Source organism: Diadema setosum, chromosome 3, assembly GCF_964275005.1.
Source record: "Diadema setosum chromosome 3, eeDiaSeto1, whole genome shotgun sequence".
Lineage (NCBI taxonomy): Eukaryota > Metazoa > Echinodermata > Echinoidea > Diadematoida > Diadematidae > Diadema > Diadema setosum.
In genome coordinates this window covers 9,126,789-9,144,300 of record NC_092687.1, presented here as the reverse complement: position 1 = coordinate 9,144,300, position 17,512 = coordinate 9,126,789, and the positions used below count along the sequence as shown (strand labels likewise).

General features: G+C 37.5%; 1 protein-coding gene across 1 annotated transcript in view; it reads right to left on the bottom strand.

Moving 5' to 3' along the window:
- The window catches only part of LOC140247009 (uncharacterized), a 42,179-nt gene that overhangs the window by 12,865 nt on the left and 11,802 nt on the right, over positions 1 to 17,512 (bottom strand). The window lies entirely within an intron of this gene.

Sequence of the window (17,512 nt, the reverse complement as noted above, 5' to 3'; positions counted from 1 at the left end):
CTCTAGATATAGATTTAGATAGACTCTAGCTGAATTTGGATCTTCAGGATTTCGTCTAAAGAGACACAGGTTGAAAGAAACTGGTGAGTGATCAATGCTTTCATATTTTTTTTTCATTTACCTGGGTATGTATACTATTTTATATAACACATAGTCCATGGCTTCTTATCGCACTATAACAAGTACCAAGCACCTCCAAATTCTGAATTTGCCCTCAGGCAGTTATATTCAATGCGGCCTGCGGCCTCATTGAATATAACTGACCTTCGGAGCAAATTCAGAATTTCTCGATGCTTATATTGTTAGAGTGCATTCAGCCTCATGCACTATAATTATATACTATGGTAGGGGAGACCGGGTCTAGTAGTTGTTACAATTTTCACATTTTTAGGTCTGTACAAAAACCGAATAGAGGAATCGGCTTCATTTTTGCTTTGAGGATACCTTATTTCCTCCTTTAATCAAAAACAGTACAAACTTTGGAAGTCCAGATAATATAAACAGGATATTACGTAATCAATAAACACAAAATTTTGTAACAACTTTTCCCGATGTTGGGGTAAGTTGTTACAGCACATGGGGTACTTTGTTACACCTTAGAAAGTCAACTCAAATCGGGTAATGCAGATCTGACGTGTTAGGTAATTCTTAATATTAACCTGTCTGGGTGTGCATGTTAGCCTATGCTGGGGTGTATGAGTGTGTTGTGTGTGTGTGTGTGTGTGTGTGTAACCATAAATTCAATTGAAAGTGCATTGGGGTAAGTTGTTACACCACTCGATTCTCCAGACGGGTCAAGTTGTTGTAACAACTTGACCCAGTGCGTTTTCAAAAAACTTTTCACACGTGTGGCCAATAAACAATCAAACATCACGTGTTGCTACTTTCATCAAAAGACAGCCAAAACACACTTCTTTCAACCACATACTCATCACTTACTGGAGAAGAATGGATTTGGTGTAATAAAGAAAAATCGAATTTTTCAAAATTTTACTCGGAGAGGTAAAAAAGTGTTTTTTGGACCTACCTTCTACATGTGACGTCCAGGCAACGCCAGATTTTGCATGCAGAGATCGTTGGCTATACGTTCTGATTTGATATTACTTGTAACGCCCTCTTTTGATCATAATAGAGAAAATGACAGTGTAACAATTTGCCCGTGTAACAACTAGACCCGGTCTCCCCTACACTTTGAATGAAGTATACTCGACGGTCGTAGGAATGGGCTGCACACGTGTCACGCCTGCTTACGTGAATATTCATACACATATAAGTAACTCATGTCTTAAAGTTATGGTTTTATGTGAATGATTAACCGTTCCAAGAAATAAAAAGGGTCAGATACAACATTTGTTTGAGATATTAGTGCTCTAAATAATACAACATTAGCCTTTGGGGAATGCTCTTCATATGAAATCAGCAACAAGAGACATCTCGCGCTCTGCTGGGTAGGGACCAGTTCACCTTCCAAGCATTCTTGCAGACTATTGCCTATATACACACACACACACACACACATATATATATATATATATATATATATATATATATATATATATATAATTATATGGGTGAGAAATTTCCTTTCAGGAAATGTATGGGTTGGTTTACTTTTGATTGATGTTTTACATTTGACAAGGACTTAAAGCGTAAAAATACGGTAAAAATGCTATTTTCACAATAATTTTTGTTCTTCAAACAAATGATGTGACTTTTTAAGGTACGTGGCATCTATTATCTAACCGTGTTCTGGATCTGACATATCATTGGTATGTACCACAAAATTATAAGAACTCTGTGAGCACGTATAGAGAACAATTGAAAAAGCAAAGTCCTAAACAGACGAACGTCCGTGATGCTTCTATCTCTATCGCTGCTGCAAATTCCACTTTGTTGTCCCAACTACAATGTATACGAAAATTTGATGTTCCACCTAATGTCCATATCCTGCATATCCTGTGCTGCCTGTACATGGGATATAACATTTTTTTAATGCAAAATTATACTCAGTTTTCGTCACGGACGTGCGTACGCTGTTCACTAATAAAGATCGTAGCCTATTCCAACGTTATTGACGATATTGTTCTGAGTCGTAATCAACTAAGATCTAGGCACATGGTCATAGGTATGTTTTGAGTTTCTACCGAAATTGCATTTTCAGACAAACCTCCGTGAAGAAAAGAACGTCCGTGATGATTAAAACGTTATCGAGTGGGGCACCATCTTGCTTTGATGGGGCAGATACATTCACCTCTGGCTCTCTAGCCGAGGAGCTGCATGCCATGTTTGGGGCGGACTGGGGCTCGTCTGCACTTTCTGGATCTAGCCAATCTTGACGTTTTCATATTTTATGTCTCCTTCTACGTTATGCTACAGTTTGGGATCATAAAACAAAAAGGAAATTCGGTTTTTAGCAGTTTTTCTGGAACACTTTTTGGTAGAATAATGTGATTATTTTTTTTTTCAGTCCTCTTTTCATTTCTTAAGAACCCAGTCCATGCTCATCACTTTCAACTCCAATAACATTAGAAGGGATTGTGCTACTGCTTTGAAAGTTTGCAATGATCATCAACAGAATGTGTTACTCAAGCACGCACAATTTCAGCTTAATCTAATAATCCCTTTATTGTTTTTCACCTGGTGGTTGTCAACCTGTTATTTGTTCCATTCATCGCACAGCTAGCTCGGCTTGGTAAAGATTATGTGCTTGAATAGACCCTGTTCTTCCCAGCCTCTTTTCTCAGTTCACACTTATCCAGAGTGTGTACTTTCTTTCCAACATTTAGATAGGTTAGGAGAGTCCATATGGATTGAGTCATATATCATTTTAAAGCTTAGAGTCTGTTCTTTTAGAATCTGAACTTAAAGGACAAGTTCACCTTCATAAACATAAGGATTGAGAGAATGTAGCAATATTAGTAGAACACATCATTGAAAGTTTGAGGAAAATCAGACAATCCGTTCAAAAGTTATGAATTTTTGAAGTTTTTTTGCAGTACCCGCTGGATGAGAAGACTACTGCAGTGTATGAATAACTTAGATGTCACATGCGTACAACAATATAAGGAAAATATAAAGAGAATTTCACAAAATTCCCTCTTTTGAAAAAAGTACACATTCCCCTGACTCGTTACCGATAAATGTTATGGGTAATATTATTCCCCCTGCCTTTAGAAAGAGGCAAGTCAATTGCTCTTTTATTATGCGAAAAAAGTGAAAATATATTGAATTTTCTTTTATATTTTCTTTATACTGTTGTACGCATATGACTCACAAGCTGTAGTAGTCTCCTCATCCAGCGGTTCCAACACAAAAATTTAAAAAATTCATTCAATTTTTCCTCAAACTTTCACTGATGTGTTCTACTAATATTGTTGCATTTTCTCAATCCTTATGTTTATGAAGGTGAACTTGTCCTTTAACTAAAATCCATTTCTGCCGACTTTTTGCTGGTTTTGTGGTGCAGGCTCACATTTGTATATTCATTTGTATGTTCTTTTAGAAAATTTGGGCGTGCATTTTCAAAACATGATATAAAATCTAAGAATTATAGCTACCAAGTCGTTCCTGGACCCATGAGGCCTCCCCTGAACCTACTATAAGCTTGGAGGTATATTCACATCATTCACATCATTCGGCCTGCGGCCTCATTGAATATAACTGACCTTCGGAGCAAATTCAGAATTTGTCGGTGCTTATATTGTTAGAGTGCATTCAGCCTCATGCACTGTAATTATATACTATAGTACACTTTGAATGAAGTATACTCGACGGTCGTAGGAATGGGCTGCTCACGTGTCACGCCTGCTTACGTGAATATTCATACACATATAAGTACTCATGTCTTAAAGTTATGGTTTCATGTGAATGATTAACCGTTCCAAGAAATAAAAAGGGTCAGATACAACATTTGTTTTGAGATATTAGTGCTCTAAATGATACTACATTAGCCTTTGGGGAATGCTCTTCATATGAAATCAGCAACAAGAGACATCTCGCGCTCTGTTGGGTAGGGACCAGTTTACCTTCCAAGCATTCTTGCAGACTATATATGGGTGAGAATTTTGAACGATGTACAATTGCCAATTTTCGCACCTTATGACATTCTTTCCCTTAGAACACGCCAGGGTGATCTAAGAAACCAGATTTTTTCATGTCATCTCAAAGATTGGTAAATTTCCTTTTAGGAAATATATGGTTTGGTTGACTTTTGCCTGATATTTTTAATTTGACAAGGACTTAAAGCGTAAAAATACAGTGAAAACGCTATTTTCACAATAATTTTTTGTTTTTCAAACTGATGATGTGCATTTTTTTTAATGGTATGTGGCATCTAATATCTGACCATGTTCTGGATCTGACATATCATGGGTATGTACCACAAAATTATAAGAACTTTATGAGCACGTATAAAATTACAGAGAACAATTGACAAAGCCCTAAACAGACGAACGTCCGTGATGCTTTTATTTCTATCGCTGCTGCAAATTCCACTTTGTTGTCCCAACTGTAATGTATACGAAAATTTGGTGTTCCACCTAATGAACATATCCTGCAAAAATTGTTCGTCTGCCGGCTGTACATGGGACATAACATTCTTTTATGCAAAATTATACTCAGTTTTCATTATATACGGACGTGCTTCCGCTATTTTCTAATAAAGATCGTAGCCCATTCAACGTTATTGACGATATTGTTCTGAGTCGTAATCAACTAAGATCTAGCCACACGATAATATGTTTGTTTCGAGTTTCTGTTCATCCTTTGTAGTAACCGAAATTATATTTTTAGACGAACCTCCGAGAAAAAAAGAACGTCCGTGATGATTAAAACGTTTTCGAGTGGGAGACCATCTTGCTTTGATGGCGAAGGTACATTTTACCTTTGGCTCTCTAGCCGAGGAGCTGCATGTCATTTTTGGAGCAGACTGAGACTCGTCCGCAGTTTTTGGACCGTGCAATTCACCGAAAACCAAGCAAATACTTAATATTTTCTCTGAAAATTCACCTCCTGATCCCCCTCTGAGCAATACATATGTTGTAAGAATGTCAAATTTCTTATAATTTGCATTGACAATACCTTTTAAATTTTTGAAAGAGTTAGGAGGCTAGGTACTCTCTGCCGATTAGTTATCCGTCCTGGAACATGACCCTAGTAGTAGAACGAACGTAAGTGACAATTCCAGCGAACGTCCGTGACGTATGCAATCCCTCCGACAGGGATAACTTGTCCCGAAAGTGTCCTGTATTCTTTAAAACTTTTGGCTCCAATAGCGACAAATAAAGTTTTACAAAGTAAACAATGAGTTTAGAGCAGTAGTTTCGGAATCTTTAAAGGGAAGCAGTCCTCACGAAATTTTAAAAAAATATATGTTGTTGTTGGTACCTCCAATGAACTACTTTCACCGAAAACAAACTTTCAAATCACCAAATAAGCTCGTAAATTTTGGTTGAAAAAGTGTGAATCTGCATGGTGAATATGCTAATGAGCAAGTCCTGGCGGAGAGTCAGACGTCACCGAGGCACAACTCTTGCCAGCCGTGTTCTGCTCGTTATCCGTACGCTCCCTAGTTACCCGGATGCATGAAGACGTCGGTGGCTAGTATTTGACATTGTTTCTACGTGTGTGTGTGTGTGTGTGTGTGTGTGTGTGTGTGTGTGTGTGTGTGTGTTGTGTATTATATTCGCGCAGTACACGTGTGGACGGTACAACTAGATCTACGGTAGGTACCCCGTACGCGGTTTGCCCTTCACACTTTTCCAGTCTATCACAAGCGCAGCTGCAGCCCTGCTGTCGCCGCTCATGCATCTTCTAGTACGTACAGATTGTAGGTAGAAACGGTTCTACACAGCTACAGGCCTGCTAGTAATAACGGAGGGGCGACCGCATTCAGCGTCGTCTGGTCAGGCTATCTAACATCAGTAGTTTTGCTCGAATCGTGCAGAAAATTTCCCAGGAAAATTTTTTTTTTTCCGTCCCAGACCCACAAAAGTATCGTGAAAGGTGAGCTGTATAGCTGGGAAATCTCTGTACAACGATGCCGAACATAAGAAACTTTACGGCCTACAAAATCTCGATATCGTGTTGTGACCTACCTGTGCGTGAAGCATTTGAGAAGCGATGATTTTACGTGGACCGGCAGGCTGTGGCCCTCGGTTATAAACCGAGAAAACTCCTGAAGCCAGATGCAATCCCGACCATTTGCTCACATGAGTTATAAAACAGAAACACCTCGAGCATCGACTTCGAAGAGAACCGAGGGAAAAAAAGCGTAGAGAGGTAAGGAAAGTGGCTAGCTATGTTTCATTTACCGTGGGGCTGCAGCCGGGGTTGGACTGCAGTACAGTGCCACTGAACTAGCTGCTGCCAGTGCCGACTGGACATGTACATGCACGGCAAAGTGGAGCGAAATTATATCCCTACGACTCCCTGTGTTTACCCTTCCCGGCTCACGTCACAGTTTTTTTTTTTTTTTTCGAGGAAAGGCGATATCTGACTACTTACAGAAATATTGAGATACAAACAATATTTTCTTTGAAGAATTCGACTCTCTCATGCACAGGTTATCGTTCGGCAAAATCAGCTAGACGGAGTACTGTGTACATTAGTATGGTAAGAATTCGCGCGCGAGAGTGGTTTCTACGCTGAGAAGTATGCAACACGGACGGAAGCTAGAAAAGGACCGTGCCCATTTGATGTCAAGTTCATGGTATATTTGGTTTAAAAATACATATAAATTTATGTTAACAATATTAATTTTTCATGAATTATGTATATATCAATGCTTGAAATATTTTGTTTGAAATAATAAAACCACAAACTTTCACATTATATGATAAAATTGCAACTAATCATTTCAACACTTAAATTGGCTTTCAGAGGCACGGCTGTCAACTTGGTGAGTAGGGCATGCATGACGTACCATCTTTTTGCCGGCTCTTACACGATCGCTTGCAGGAATTATTTTTCAAAATCGCGTACGGAGACAGTTTTTCATTTCCACGCGTATAAACTGGTGAAAGGTTATGTTTTTTACTCTTCTTAATTATCATTACAGTGAAAATCTCAGGACTGCTTCCCTTTAAGGCGTTATGTGATCATAATGAACAAACAGTTGAAAATTTACTAAAAATTTTACACTTGTTTTCCCTCTAGTTATACAAAAACAGCTTAACGCTGAAAACAGTTATAGGAAAATGGAATTTTGCGTAATCTGTAATTTCTGTGCATTCAAATTTCTTTCTAATGAGGTTCTGGAGACAATTTTTACTGTTACAGGTTCTGAAAGTTTCGCTCACGGACGTTCTGTCCGAGAAAGGAAATTTCTAATAATTACAAATATATCACTGCACATTAAGCTAATGTTAGTTGAAAATATTACCAAACCACCGAGCCGCCATACTCAAAAGTGAATAACGTTCAGCACTCAATTTACCTGTAATAAGAAACGGAAAATGTTTTGGTTACGGATGTTTGTTGGTAGAATAAGTAAATGGATTACATAGTAGGAGAAAGAAGAACAGTGCCACTTTTTAGTGACAGATGCTCCAAGTGTTTATCTTTTGAGTATGGTAGCTGCCGTCTCAAACAGAACACATCCAGTTTTGGTCTCCATAACGGACGTTCGCTGTAATTGTCATAATATCAAATGCCTTAGTTCATTCTTATTTTTCTCTTCACGACGATTTTTCTCTCATTCCCTAAGAAGCCTGTACATGCTGCGACTAAACAGAAAACAAAAACAAAACAAAACAAAATAAATCCGGAAGGTGCTACGCAATCACATTTAGGATAATGACGGAAGACGTCTGTAATGGGCATGTGTTGAAGAAGAAACGGAAAAGTTTCAAAAGGACGTGGAAGCAGTTGAATGAAAATGATTGAGAAATAGAGAAGGGATCGAGCTCCAGCACACAGAGAAAAGAATTGCCAGTGCACTCCCGTTATACCAAATTCCTCTGGAGAATTTTTTGTTCATTTGTTCATCTTTTTATTCATCGAAATGTTGTTACAAGCGAACAAAAATAATGCAGTATACAATTATTGTCTGATGAAAACACGCAAATCCTCCGCTTATCATCACATGGTGTTTTTCATACTCATCAATGAAAAGTAATGTGCTTTTGTAATTCTTTCCAAGATTTTTTTTCGTTTTACATTTAAGAGACAGAGAGATCGTCAATTTGTTTGTGCTTTTGTGCTCTCTTTGAAAACACATATTAAAAAAGTAATGATTAAGAATAGGTTTAAGGTTGCACTTTGATACGTTCGCTCTTTCAAAGACTCGTTACTCCGAATGTCCAAAGGTTTGTTATTCCGAAAATGAAAAAAAAAAATTGTGTGGTTAATTCAGGAGGTTTGTTACTAAAAATGTTCTTATTTCGAAAGTTTGTTAGTCCGAAAAATGAATATTAAGGTTCATTATTTTTAGGTCCGTTCTTCTAAAAGTGGAATGGGCCTGATATTCGTTTAGGTGAAAACGGTTATCATGAGGTTTTGACATTTGGAGGATTTGGTTTGTTAACTTGTTTCTCCACATTTGGATTAGCGAACCTGATTTTTCATCTTCCAATTAATAAACCTTTCGATTAACCTTCGGAGATTCCTATCATTTACCGAATAAAAAAGCTTCATGATTATACGAACTCTGTCAATGTTCGTATTGAAAAACTGTATTAATAACGAGCCTCCGAAATGACGCGATACAAAATGTTTGTTATAACAAACCATATTGTATAATATAGAAGTCACAAACATCCATCCAAGTTATATGAACTTATTGTGTCTTGTTATGACGAAACTTCACAGTATCGAACCTAATATCATTTCTGACTAACATAATAACACAAATTCTCCTCGGTAACAGTGTGTAACACAAGGAGCAAACGCAGAGGGATTTCTTCCTACCGTATTCGTTTGCCCTCCCCAGCTTAACTTTATATTTCTTGAACGAAGCACATTTCTTTTGTTTTTCTATGTAAATTATTTGTCATAATTTTAGCTGTGACCATGTTCGTTATTAGCAAATTTTGCATTGTAGACTTTAGATAACAAATTTTGGACCTGAATCTTTACTTCATGATAACGAAATTTTGATAAATATATTCGTTCTCAAGGATGGACTACGTCACTGAGATTACACGTACGTTTGTACGTTCATTTACGAGAGATGGAAAAAAATGGCTTTCTTTGATTCCTCAGTATGAGAAGATAAACAAGCTTATATAATTGAGAATTGGTAATATCTATTCAGGATTTTGCAGAGGAGTTTGTTCTCGACATGAAATTGTTGTTTGTTGTGAGTAGAATGCGTTTCCAACTCAAGAGAGCTGCATTGTTCAATATCTTGTTTGTTCCGAACGTCCGTGAGCTATATTCGAACCCCCGTGATAAACACTATGCTATGTTTGTTGGGTTATAGGGACTGCCTAGATCATATACATCTTAAAAAGGTATGTTATTATTTGGGAGTGAGGATTAAAGTATGGGATAGTGAAATAAGAGGTCAAAATATTGAGTTTCTGTAAAATGCGCGTAAAGTGGAGAAAGTGTTTAGCGAAAGAGCAATATTTCAACAGAAATCACGAATTTGGTTAAATCATCAGTTGTTTACCATTACGTACAGGTTAAGAGTACAAGCTTAATATTCTGCAAACACGTACACATGTCCCTTAAGATATTTCGTAACGATTTTGAACTGAATCAGATCTTTGCAAACTATGTTAAATGGTATTCAAATGTATGTGCAGTACTATTCCTCACGGACGTTCGCTGCTCTAGACATAGTAAATTTCCGCGGTGAATAAAAACTTGTTCCTCTGGGAAAATCCTAGTATAATTGGGTTCATATTAAAGCTTGAGTTATACTCTTTCAGGTAAGATAAATGATTTGGAGAATTTCCTAATTTTTGAATTTTGGCTTGTTTTGGCTCAATTGTACATCGTTCAAAATTCTGACCCATATATATATATATATATATATATATATATATATATACATATATATATAATTATATGGGTGAGAATTTTGAACGATGTACAATTGCCAATCTTCGTACCTTATGACACTTTATCCCTTAGAACGCACCAGGATGATCTAAAAAAAAGTTTCTTTCATGTCATCTCAAAACCTGGTAAATTTCCTTTCAGGAAATGTATGGGTTGGTGTACTTTTGACTGATACTTTGCATTTGACAAGGACTTAAAGCGTAAAAATACGGTAAAAATGCTATTTTCAAAATAATTTCTGTTTTTCAAACAAATGATGTGACTTTTTAAGGTACGTGGCATCTATTATCTAACCGTGTTCTGAATCTGACATATCATTGGTATGTATCACAAAATTATAAGAACTCTGTGAGCACGTATAAAATTGTAGAGAACAATTGAAATAGCAAAGTCCTAAACAGACGAACGTCCGTGATGCTTCTATCTCTATCGCTGCTGCAAATTCCACTTTGTTGTCCCAACTACAATGTATACGAAAATTTGATGTTCCACCTAATGTCCATATCCTGCAGAAAATGTACGTCTGCTGCCTGTACATGGGATATAACATTTTTGTATGCAAAATTATACTCAGTTTTCGTCACGGACGTGCGTCCGCTGTTTACTAATAAAGATCGTAGCCCATTCAACGTTATTGACGATATTGTTCTGAGTCGTAATCAACTAAGATCTAGTCACATGGTCATAGGTATGTTTTGAGTTTCTGCTCATCCCTTGTCAAATGCGAACCGAAATTGCATTTTCAGACAAACCTCCGTGAAGAAAAGAACGTCCGTGATGATTAAAACGTTATCGAGTGGGGCACCATCTTGCTTTGATGGGGCAGGTACATTTACCTCTGGCTCTCTAGCCGAGGAGCTGCATGCCATGTTTGAGGCGGACTGGGGGTCGTCTGCACTTTTTGGACCTAGCCAATCTTGACGTTTTCATATTTTATGTCTCCTTCTACGTTATGCTAAAGTTTGGGATCATAAAACAAAAAGGAAATTCGGTTTTTAGCAGTTTTTCTGGAACACTTTTTGGTAGAATAGTGTGATTATCTTTTTTTTTCAGAGTCCTCTTTTCATTTCTTAAGAACGAAGTCCATGCTCATCACTTTCAACTCCAATAACATTAGAAGGGATAATGCTACTGCTTTGAAAGTTTGCAATGATCATCGACAGAATGTTTTACTCAAGCACGCACAATTTCAGCTTAATTTGATAATCTCTTTATTGTTTTTCCCTGGTGGTTGTCATCCTGTGATTTGTTCCATTCATCGCACAGCTAGCTCGGCTTGGTAAAGATTATGTGTTTGAATAGACCCTGTTCTTCACAGCCTCTTTTCTCAGTTCACACTTATCCAGAATGTGTACTTTCTTTCCAACATTTAGATAGGTTAGGAGAGTCCATATGGATTGAGTCATATATCATTTTAAAGCTTAGAGTCTGTTCTTTTAGAATCTGAACTTAACTAAAATCCATTTCTGCCGACTTTTTGCTGGTTTTGTGGTGCAGGCTCACATTTGTATATTCATTTGTATGTTCTTTTAGAAAATTTGGGCGTGCACTTTCAAAACATGAGATAAAATCTAAGAATTATAGCCACCAAGTCGTTCCAGGACCCATGAGGCCTACCCTGAATCTACTATAAGCTTGGAGGAATATTCGAATTACATCTCTTAATTTGGAGATTTTTACCTCTGCCAAGGGAGGAGGTTATGTTTTCGTTACCGTTGGTTTGTTTGTTTTTCCGTGTGCAAAATAACTCAAAAAATAATGTACGAATTTTGATGAAACTTTCAGGAAAAGTTTAGAATGACAAAAGTAACGATTGATCACATTTTGGTAGTGATCCGAGAATTTTGGGGAATTTATGAAAGATTTTTTATATTAGCCGGATTCACACGTACAAAATAGCGGGATGACGATCGCGCTCCATATCTCGAGATTGTTTGCATCCGTTCACACGCTCCAAATTAGCGGGAAATCGATCGCGCTCGGAATCTCAAGTTTTATTTCGTTTTTGTTTTTTCTGCAATCGTTCACACGTACAGAATTATTCCGCTGATTGCCGATGGAGATCACAGCCAAACCTGCAAACTGAGTCAAACAGAGCGCCTCACTGCCTGCGTTTCTCTTTGCCCATCGTTTGTTTGTTTGTTTGTTTGTTTTTGCGCGTCAGTGGTCCGGTTCACGCGATGTTGTTGCGGTGCCCCAAAGAGGTGAAGGACCTCTTTGCAGAGGCCTCGATGTTGTGATGTGCGCATTGCATGATGGGATATAAAAACTCGAGATTCTAAAGCCGACCGTTCACATGTACCGGCGCGGGGAAAATTAGTGCGCTAATTTAGGAATTAGGGCAATATTCCTTGGGATTACCATCGCGATGCTGATTGCGCTAATTTTCGGGGTTTTTGCGTCCACACGTGCAAAAAAAAAAAAAAAAAAACCCTCGAGATACCGATCGCGATGCAAATCTCGAGATTTGTATCCCGCTAATTGGTGTACGTGTGAACCCCCCCCCCCCTTTTTTTGACAGGTAGGGTCATTCGGCGTGTTTCTACAGAGAATCCGATAGACCTAGAATTTGCAAACGCGTAATCAAATACTGCGCTAACGCAGACCCGGGTTGTTTCTACAGAAAGCGTATAATCGGTTAGAATCCGATTCTACTACTGTATGCAGTTGTGACCGGATGTCTGGAAAGTTGACTTAGTGCATTGTGGGTAAATAAACATTGATGATAACGGCTGGTACGATTGCCGATAGAGGTTTTTTTTTTTTTTTTTTTTTTTGCAGTTTCTGCAAGGCGCCGCGCAGCTGAAGATTTATGACGTAACAAAGGCTTCTAGGCCTATATTGGGAAATCGGGCGATTTTTCAGCATGTTTACCTAATGGTGGAAATCACTGATCTCTATAGAAGAGCCCAAAGAGCTTTTCCCCAGTGGTAGAGAGGAGGGAGCAAAATCTCTTTGGGAAGAGCAAGATCATCGGTGGAAAGTAACTACTTGGAGGAGGTCTGCACTTTCAGAGTGCTTTTCTAGTTGTTACTGTTGTTGTTTTTTCATTTCGATTCTCTAATTTCGGGGGTTTTGGTATTCCTTTTGGGTCCACATTGTATGAACCCATAGTGACGAGCAATCTTTGAAGTGCAAGTGTTTCCAAGAAAATAATGTGAAAATCAGACCCGATTAAGTCCTCTGCTCATGCCACTGCCATGAAACAGCAGTCACAAATCTTCTTATTCATAGCACTATAGCATAGCCTGTAACATCAGTGCTTATAGGGAAAATGAATTGTAAAGATTCCGTAATTTAGGGGCTATCTGTCTCAGATGCCCCCTCCCACTACCCCTACTTCCTAGGGCAGCAATCCCCTCTCCTTCCTTTACCGTGGAATGGTGTCCATTTGGATGATTATATCCTTATACGCTCTAGCAAAATACCAGCCAAGTTTGGACATATCATTTTGATAAACAAACTTGAAACTATAAACAGTCACCAATCTACTCACTCGTAGCTCCAATGTTTGAGAGAAGATTTGTGAAGATTCCTTTATTTGGGTGTTTTGTCTCTCCACCCCGGCCCTCCAGCGTAGGTCTAAAATATGAATGGGTATCCAAGCCTACTTTTAGTGTACGTATACATTTACATAGGTAAAACTCATTTTATGATTATTTACAATGACAATTAATTGGTTGTAGTATTCAGTAAGTATTCAGGCTGTGGTACTTCTCTGTTTTGTTGTAGTTGTTGTTGTTGTTGTTTATAATATGCTTTATATACATTACAATGCAGTGGTGAGTTACATCATGGAGTGAAATGGTAATTATGGCGATGACTAAAATTTTCATGCTTCTGAATTAGAACATCTGCTTCATTGTGTTTACATGTAATAATGCAAAGGGACTGTCAGAAATGGTCCAGAGCATTCTCCACTTATATTCCAATCATGTAGTTATGACGTCACTGAAAAGCAGTGCAGTGAGAGAAAAAAAATGCTTTTGATGACTTGATGCATAAACCTTAATTTTATATGTGAACCAAAAAATGCAACCCTTTAAATATTAGTACACTTTGGAGCCCCCCCTCCCCCCCCCCCCATTAAAAAAAAAAAAAATGTGATGGCGTAAAGAAAAATGTACCTCAACGATCGATTTAAGGGGCGGTGTGACAAAACCCGAAACCAGAAAAAAAATGATAATGAGAGACCATCGTAATGAATCTGACCAAATGAATATTTCTCATTGTTGTGGTAAACTAGTCAATTTATTCTTCCAGCTTATTGCTCAACACGTTATAACAACATTAACCCAATTTTCACGGACTTAGTGTATCGGCGTTCATGAACCCAGAAATTCACACCCCATAGGAATAAAATATGAGAGTGAACGGTGATACAGTAGTATGCATCGGTATTGAGATAAACTAATTCATAATGTATTCGTATACTCGACCATGTGTGTGTAAACACGTAGCCCTGTGATCAGCCAGGGAACACAGGTCATAATAATTCTCCATTTTAAAACAAAGATACTGTTGTTATACGTAGGGACATATGAAATGCAGTCATTACTTTGCACAAAATAGAATAGAAAAAAAAAACATTGCGTGGATGTACTTGAAGGTCTTCCAGATTTTCGATACAAATTGTCAAACAGGATATTACCCAAACAAAATCGATTCGTGACTCACCTTTCCTTTCCCTTTTCCTTTCTCCAAACCTCGATCAGCCTCACACACACACACACACACACACACACACTCTCTCGTCATTGTCTGTTTTATTCACATTTTGATTTGATACTGTTTTTTACATTCTGACGTCCGTAATAGGTTATTTCGCTTTTGTAAATTTGAAGTGAAACAGTGACGTATATTGAACCACTGACGTCACTTCGTTGAAACGGAGGAGTTTTGAAATACCGCATCTCAGAAGATATTGTGACATACCAAATAGGGTGAACTAGAAACTATACATGTATATCAACAAGATTAAGAGTATATTGAAGTAAGCTGATTACTTTGATATTGTTATTGATAGCAAAGTATCAGAAATATGTTTGATTGATGATATATTTTATCGTATAATCTGATCGGCTTGGTAGGACTGTGATACGACTAACTTTATCCATGCAATCAATGAGTTTTCATAGCTAAAAAAAAAATGTAGCTGCTACTACCTATGGCTTCAAACTTATTAATGTATATCTTTGAAAATAGTATTATTGCACCCAATTTAGTACTATTCTATCATTCTGTCATTTAGAGAACGTTTCGCAGTATTGATGTTTAAAAGCGTTTACTTTGTTCATTCATATTCATTTTTGTAAAGTACAGTCCTGTACAACACATTTCGCGTGATAAGAAGCAGCTAGGGCAGAAACATTAGCGGTGTCTCGAGCTGGCCCGCTGAAAATTGATGTCGGACCACCAAATTTCAAGAAAAAAAAAAGTTTATGCTTTGATGTCCCGATCGGGCAACGAAGATTTAATATGGATTGTTACGGTCGTTTTTATTTTAGGATATTACATATCTCTTCCGGACCACCAAAATTTCAGATTTTACAGATTTTAGTGGCGAGATAGGGTCACCAGAGAAACAGGTTAGTGTCAAGACCTAGTCATTTTTTTTTTATTTATCAAGACAAATCGAGAACTCCTCTATACCTGTAATTTGATTAAAAGAAAATGATAAATTGATAAAATCAATGCTATTTACAGTTCATTTACATTGTGGGGTGTTGTTTGTTTTTACATAAACCGAAACTTCAATGTTTCCTTTCATTCAAAATCTGATCATTCATCCACCGCTTCACATCCCATTACTTGAAGTCTTATTTGCCCCCCCCCCCCGTCTCTCTCTCTCTCTCTCTCTCTCTCTCTCACTCTCGCCCCCCCCCCTCCTCCCCCAAACCCCCCCCCCATCTGTAAGATCTTAAACAGTTGAGGATGCATCTTTAATCAAATTACCATGTTTGACCTTGTAACTTGTAATTTTGGTCTGTTCATACTACTCCTTGATTCTTGTGCATTTGCAATTTGTATATTTGCTGTTGTTTTATTATGCTTGCAATCACTTGATACTTTACAATTTCCTGCTTCCCTGTGATTGTTTTTATTCGTGATGGCAAAAGTTCTTTAATTGAACAATACATTTTCAGAACTTTGTCATGTATCTTCGGCTGTAAAGCAGAAACTGTTGTTCCACTGGACAGAACGCTTTAATTCCTTCTGTGCCATGTTCGAACGCATGTGGTGCCAAGTTCGCATGTTTTCCTCAATTACACAATCCCACCCAAACTAATCGATCAATTGCCACATGTCATATTACAAATAAAAGCTTCAGTCACGTTTTTGTTCTTCTCACAGGTAGGTCCATTGTGTTGTATTTGAATATCAAGCGGTGTTCCCTTTAGGAATTTTCTGTAAATCATAAGTTATAAACATTCAACTGGGGTTCTCAAAAAGTTGGTAAGTTTAGATAGAAGTTTAATACTTGTTAGTCTAGCCACATATCAGTGATTTTCCTAATTCATTTGTCATATATGAAGAAATGTTTGTTGTTATAATAAGGTAATAATGTATACGTTAAGGTGTGTACAGTTGTACAGACTTAGTAGTAAAGGTTTACAGCAATGTGTATGTCAAAATCACAATTATGTGAGGAGATTCATACAAATATTATAATATGCATTGCTATGATTGTATACAATTTGCGGAGTTATAAACGCTGTTTACATTACCTAGACAGGAGCTTTACATTTATTACCTAGTAGAAGGTTACCAGATTTAAACTCTTAAGACTGATGAAGTTATAATACTTTGTCCGAATACAATGTAATTATAATTAAGTTTTGTGTGATTTGATGTACACGAATTACTGTACATCTGTGTGACGATTTGATTCTAAAATGTAGCCAAGTATACCCAAGGCGAGTTTATATATGCCAGTGGCAATGTTTACTTACTATGTATGAGGTCGTCACATTTATAGTGGAATAGAAGTACATTATGTACTCCTATCCTACAGCTATGTAAACCACTTCATCACACGTTCGCACCACCATCACCATGTCACCACACACGCGTGTACAATCACGAAACCCCTACACTTCCAATGTAGTGAATCTTCGCTTTTATTTTTATTATTCTTAGTAGTAGTATTAGTAGAAGTAATATTACTATTATTATCATTATTAGAAGTAAGAGTAGTAGTTGTAGTAGTGGTAGTATTGTTGTTGTTATTATAAACTCGGTGGTCTACATAGTGAAACACCGTGTTATTTCCAGCAGGGGTAATAGCTCATTTCTCTGCTGTAAATTGGAGTGAACGAGTATATCAAAACCTGTGACTTCACTCGTTGAAGCAGAAAAGGTTTGAAGAAACGCATCTCTCAATATATTGTGATATACCAAATAAGGTGAGCGAGAAGCTGTATGTTTCTATGAACAAGAAGAAGTATAAAATATGTTCATTATTTCTCGTATAACCTGATGAGCTTAGAGTATCCATCGCTGA